This window comes from Opisthocomus hoazin, chromosome 3, assembly GCF_030867145.1.
Source record: "Opisthocomus hoazin isolate bOpiHoa1 chromosome 3, bOpiHoa1.hap1, whole genome shotgun sequence".
NCBI lineage: Eukaryota > Metazoa > Chordata > Aves > Opisthocomiformes > Opisthocomidae > Opisthocomus > Opisthocomus hoazin.
The window spans coordinates 11,115,972-11,121,971 of record NC_134416.1 but is presented as its reverse complement, the minus strand read 5'-3'; positions in this window follow the sequence as shown (position 1 = coordinate 11,121,971).

Sequence of the window (6,000 nt, the reverse complement as noted above, 5' to 3'; positions counted from 1 at the left end):
CATGTTTGGACTGTTTGTTAATGAGATATGTGACAGGCAATACATGGGTTTATTGAAGTGACACGGATTTAAATGAAACAGCAATTACTGTAGCAAATTACTGATGATAACATTTGCTTGGCTCCATCGTAAGGTAGTGCTTTCTCTTACTGTGTGCTATGGCATGGACAGATGAGGTAAAGAGAGCTTGGAGTTCACACGGGTGGAGAGCATCTGTGAATTGCCAGACTATTTTGCGCACTGAATAGCATTTTTCACCCTTAGAAAGGCACTGACAGCTAGTTATGCTAGGCATTACATGAACAAATGGAGCATTTTCTGGCCTCAGAGAATGCAAATATTATGCAGTGTGGTCAAGCGGGCAGAGTACTGGTATCCACTTCAAAGAATGGAGTTTTCTTGCCTGCTGGGTGACCTTGAATAAATTGATTTGTCTCTCTGTGGCTTAGTTTTCTCATCTTTAGAACTGGGGCTGTGTTGCTGATCTCCACTGGAAAGGAGATCCTGAAAAGGATGTCCCAATGATGCCTGCTTCATTATGCCTAACAGACCCTAGCTAGAGCGCTTTAAATTCTAGTGCCAAGCTCACAGTCAATGAATCCATCACATATTGCAGTGATTCACCCTCTTGAACTGAGGTCCTGACTCACAACATTTACCACTTTTGACAACATTTTTGCTACTGTTTCCTGCAAAACTAACAGGAAAGAAGCTGTTCTACATTGCTCCAGCATCATGAATGAATTGCTTGATGACTAACGTTTCCACTCCACCTGCTACATGTCCTTTTCTAGGATATGTGGTCTCCCCCTTTAAACTTTTTTAAAATAATTCAATGAATTAACATAAAGAATGCTGTTTATTTCTCTGAATGATCACAAAATCATGAACACAAAGCATTTGTATTTGTCCTGGATTTTAGAGTCCATACATATTAAAAACTGAGATGCAGCACAGTCCAACAAGAAGACCCATAGTGATACTTTCCTCTGAAAATAGCAAGGTGCTGATGTGGGTCTCTAAAAACATCCTCTGAGGTGAACTCACTGTGTTTTGGAACGTCAACATTGTATATAAATGTCTAATGTTTAGCCTTACTTCAGCAGTGACTGTGAAGTACCCCAGAGAATGCACAGGTTTCTTGAATACATCTGCTTGTGGGTGGGGTGGGGTGGGGTGGGGTAATCCCCCAAATCCATCTGCTTTAGGGCTGACATTTAGCTTACCCAAGGCACCTTCAAACAACTAACCTGGCCTGCTTGTACAGGCCAATGTTGCCCAAAGAGACAACTGAAAGGAGTCTGTGGTGGATTTACAGAAGAGGGCTTCTTCCTCTGCTAGGGTTAATGACCATTCCGAAGCTTTTGTTTGGTTTTGCTGAGAGGCTAATGACAGACCATGCCCAGGGATAGAGAGACTTGGTGCATCTTGCTAAAAACTGATAGGAAGAGTTTAGGGTAGTACAAACTGCCTGAATTTTGGAAATACCAGCCACTTCTGATGTATCTGCCTGCTTTTTATGGGATTCAAACTTTGTCTTCCTAAAGAGATGAATTTTAACTGGAGAGGAAAAAAGATGCAGAAATAATTCCGAGGTAACATATTTGAAGTGTCTCAGCTGATGCTGTTTTCAGTGCCTTAATAAGAGATCATGTCTTGTTGCAAAGTTGTACCTACAGAGCCCTGCAGTCCCACAGGCTTTCACAGCACTGTTTTACTGGGATGACATAAAGACCTTCAGGCCTCACAGGTTTATGTCACATAGTCTGTGGATATTTTCCTTGACAGGGAAGCAAGCTGGAGGCATTCTTCGCTGCAGCTCATCCAGGGATGATTGCATTATCTGCTCTGGGCCACCCTGTATTGGATAATAACATGTGGTTACTCGTAAATAAAGATCACGTGATACCATTATTCAGTGGAAATTGAAGATGTTAATAAACTAGTACTGTGAAAGGGAACCTACTATGGCTATAAAATGCAACGTGCGGGTCACTTCTTATGATTTACCACCATACAGTTGTACTGTATTTTCATGATGTCATTGGGAGAAGATATCCATAAATTGCCTGTGACTTTTCTCATTCCTACCAACTTGACCTGCCCTTATCAGATTTCACTGATTACTGTTCTGGTTTTTTTGAGGATTTTCTGTTCATTCCTTATTTTGGATGAGAAGAATATCTGCATAGAAAGTAATATGGTTAATTTTTACTGCCATATTCATACCTATATCCTTCATAATAAACAAAGACTTGTGTAATCTTCAGCATTCATCAGCTCAGGCAGTTCCATAAAGAGATGAATCCAAGAATGATCTTTCTTCAGTTCTTTTTTATAGTTAAAGCTGCATTACCGCAAAGAATAGATTTCACAGAATCACAGAATCACAGAATGTTTGGGGTTGAAAGGGACGTCTGTGAGTCATCCAGTCCGACCCTCCTGCCAAAGCGGGGTCATCTACAGCAGGCTGCAAAGGACCTTGTCCAGGCGGGTCTTGAATATCTCCAGAGAAGGAGAATCCACAACCTCCCTGGGCAGCCTGTGCCAGTGCTCCGTCACCCTCAGAGGGAAGAAGTTCTTCCTCATATTCAGATGGAACTTCCTGTGCTTCAGTTTGTGCCCATTTCCCCTTGTCCTGTCACTGGGCACCAATGAAAAGAGTTTGGCCCCATCCTCCTGAGACTCACCCTTGAGATATTTATAAGCATTTATAAGGTCCCCTCGCAGCCTTCTCTTCTTCAGGCTGAACAAGCCCAGCTCCCTCAGCCTCTCCTCGTAGGAGAGATGCTCCAGTCCCTTCACCATCTCTTCTTGGAAAATCTTGGATAACAGTGTGCTTGTAGAGGTGCAAGTCAATTGTAATGTGAGATGAATGCACTGTACAAGTGCCACTGAGATACTCAGAACTGATGGACTGCAAACTTGTCTTGTGACCTGAGTTTCAAGAAAAAACGTATGGCGCTCAAATGCAATGAAGGTTTGTTAGAAAACTCTTCATCCTCACTGGGAACTTGTGAGCATTTAATGTCTTCATCATAGATTGGTTTTTCATATCAGCATTTCCATATTTATGGAATACAAAATTAGGCTGTTGATCTTGTCTGACACTTTGTCTTTAAAAATCTGTTGTGGAACTAGTCTCTCAAGAACAGGATTGGCTTCATAGCAATCCAAGAATATTTTCGTTGTCCATTCTAGAAGTCATGGCAGTAAGAATGAGAATTCTGCTTGAGCTGCATTAGGTAAACTCTTATGTATATTGTATTTTCTCTATAGATGCTTACATATGTATATACGCATATGTATTTACATAATACCTGTGTATATAGTATATATAGGTATATACTGTATACATGCATATAGTATATCCCCACCATCCCAGCTCATTCAAGGAAAATTGTTCTATGCTGGTTTCATCTGGCCTGAACAATGATGTTTTGCAATATGGATATTTTACATTTGAGCTGTTCTACCGTACAAAGACTGGTACTGAAAGAAAAACTCCTCTCACGAATAATATGTATGAAATAAAAGAGGCTTATTTCAGACACCTATCTCTAGTCTAGGTGAATTTAGGTCAGGATATATTTAGGCGAATGAAGCCTTTTATTTTCGTTCTAAATGGACATTTTGTCTATTATCCCACCAGAGGGCAGCAAAGGAAAATTGTTGCCAAAACACGAGACAAAAACATTCAAGGACATTTAAGAATTTAAGTTTCCTACTGTGTTTAATAAGATGCTGAAAGTACCATTGTGTGGGAACTAGGAGAGCCTGTAGAAAGCCACCTGCTGAGAGAAAGAGAGAGGGGTTTTTTAAATGCTCTCCAAGCTTCCCAGTCTATTGACAGCTTAATGAAGTTATTTGCTATTACCTTCAAACATGCTCCCTGATCATGTGATGACAGCACAGCAGCTAAGCGCGGTCTCCTGGGTTTCAGCATCCTCATCTCTAGTGCTAATTGCTCTGTTCTCACAGAATTTAAGTGCTTTCCCCCAAATCCCTCCACCACTCTGCCTGAGGAAGCACTGATATAAATGGGGAAGGTTACACTTGAAGAACAACCTGGTGAAAACGAAACTACCTCACTTGTGGTTATTTTATCCTAAGATCCCACCTAGAGTTATAAAGGAATTCTGATTTGGGTGATTTTGTTGTTCGGCAGCCTTACCTAGAGTGATTCAGGCAGGAGCCATGGTGTTATAGCTGGTTCGAGTTGCTGGGGGATTGTCTGTGTGCCACAGTGGCTGCGCTGAATGCAGACACAGATTTACTCAAATAAGTGGTTCTGTGCCACACGCTGCATTTTCATTCATGCTTTCTCTAATCCCGCAGGCAACCAGGGCAACGGCATGCTAATTACTTTTAAAATACACAGGAGACTTTTCCCCATTTTGAATGTTTCAGCTTCTAAATAAATGACAAAGAGAAGGCAGAGGAAAAAAAAGAAAAAACCAAAAAAAGCAACATAAGAACATGAAGGCATCTTTCCAAGCGCTCTATTAGAACTTGGGTGCGGACCCAAATCTCAGCCATTTTCTAGCCTCAGGGTTGTGGTGATTTCTAGTACCACCAGTGCCATTTGTATCTAATAGAAAGTGTGCTCTGGATGGCACCAGGACACAAGTAAGAGGGACCAAACAGGGACAGGTTTGTTTATACAAAGTAGGATCCCACTCCCTGCTAGTTGCTTCTGATAAATGCGGTAGAATGAGATGTGAAATGCAGCAAGCCACAGGTGTAACCAAAAGCATTGCAATTTAGCTGAGGCTGAGGCCACAGATAAACTATTGCTTTAAATGATGTCCAAGAGCTATTGGGTCTGGATGCAAGACCTGAGCATTCTTCCACCATGCGCCCAATTGCCAGAGAAGAAACCCAAGCATCTGACCCAGGGGAAGAACCAATAAGGTCCCACCTGCTGCTCGGATCGAGAAGTGGACTGTGTCCTTACTGCCATCTGGGGTAGGTGCAGCCATATGGAGCCAATGTCTTAACTGGGACTGGGGTAACTTTGGCTGCCTGGAAAGTTGCCCTAAAGAAGGTTGTTACCTCTGTGTGCCTCTGCCCCACCTTTTTTGCTGCAAAATGGCCTATTTGTGATTTCCTAGTTCAGCCTTGCTCTTCAGACTCAAACTAGAAGTGATAACCACTGTGCCCTGTCTGCTGCTACTCATAGACTGACATGGTCCAACACTCACCGCAGACCATTATGCTTTATGCACCGCTGCAAGCAGCAGACTGGGTCCTGTCAGGGACTGCTTGCAGCTCTGCAAATGTTTTCTCAGTACATCCGCCTGGGAGCAGGGCACCATGTCTTTATGTGGTCTTTGTGTCTCGTTTCTGCCATCGCTTGCTGGGGTAGGGTATCTGGTCCTGTCCCTTCATGGTTGAAAGGATCAACCCTAAATCTATTCCAGGGCAGGAAATGCCCTGGCCAAGCCCCGATTAAGACCAAAAGAGAAACATGCATGGGATACAACCATGCACTCAGTGTAACCCTTTCAACCAAGAGAAAATGAAAACTTTTCCATGTTAGACTGAATGTCTGAAATAGTAAGTACCACTCAGCTCTCCAGAGCTCTAGCAGATGGATGGACTGGGAGTAGCTTTTAAGCCAATGTGCATCTCTGCAAACAAAATGTCACTCTCCATTATTCTGAGCTGGAAGAATAATGGAAGAATCAATCAAATCCTCTAACAGTGACAGAAAACAGACAAAAATCCATATGAATCTCTTTTGAGGCTCTAAGCGGATTAAACTCCTCAGGCAGGAACTCTTCTATCAGGGTTTGTTTATGGGCAGAAAGAAAAGTTTGACAGATGTGTGCGGTCAATTCACCAAAGCAGCCTATAAAAACCTTGTATGCTATCTGAAGTGACACAACCAAGGTCTTTAGGTCCGGGTTAGGATCAAGGACCTGAAATGCAATTTTGACTTTGATACAAACAAGTGAAGAAGCATCAAACAAATCCCTCTGATGCTTAGGGCTTTTG